Source organism: Megalobrama amblycephala, linkage group LG3 (genome assembly GCF_018812025.1).
Source record: "Megalobrama amblycephala isolate DHTTF-2021 linkage group LG3, ASM1881202v1, whole genome shotgun sequence".
Classification (NCBI taxonomy): domain Eukaryota; kingdom Metazoa; phylum Chordata; class Actinopteri; order Cypriniformes; family Xenocyprididae; genus Megalobrama; species Megalobrama amblycephala.
In genome coordinates, this window is record NC_063046.1 from 33,457,110 (window position 1) to 33,457,645 (window position 536).

The following is a 536-nucleotide window of genomic DNA, read 5'->3' on the forward strand; positions in this document are numbered from 1 at the left end:
TCAGCCTGTGTTCGTTTGTGTGTGTGTTATTTGAGGTGAGTGATGTTCAGGCCTATGGCAGGAAAGCATTGTAAGTTTATTACTAGCACCTTTTAAAGCAGTGTTTACAAAGTGCTTCACAGAGAAACTAGACACAAAAGGCTTACATCAATATGGAATAAAGAAATACAACAAAGGGAGATCAACAGAGTAAGAGTGCATTAAAATCAAAAATAAAATAAAAGACAGAGAATAAAATGTTAAAGTGATTAGTAGTGTAATATATATATACCATTCAAAATTTTGGGGTGGGTAAGATTTTTTTCTTATGTTCTGCAGATCACATTTATGTGATCAAGAATACAGTAAAACGGTAATAGTGTGAAAATGATCAAAATTTAGGGCACCCTGATGTAAGCCTTTTTGGGCTGATACGTATTGGTTTTTCTAAATGTAGCCCTGCTAATAAGGCTTTTTATACACTAAAATCTGTATGCGAGTGCCTGCATGTGGAATTTTTCTCTCTCTCTCTCTCTCTTTCATTCACTATATTGTTT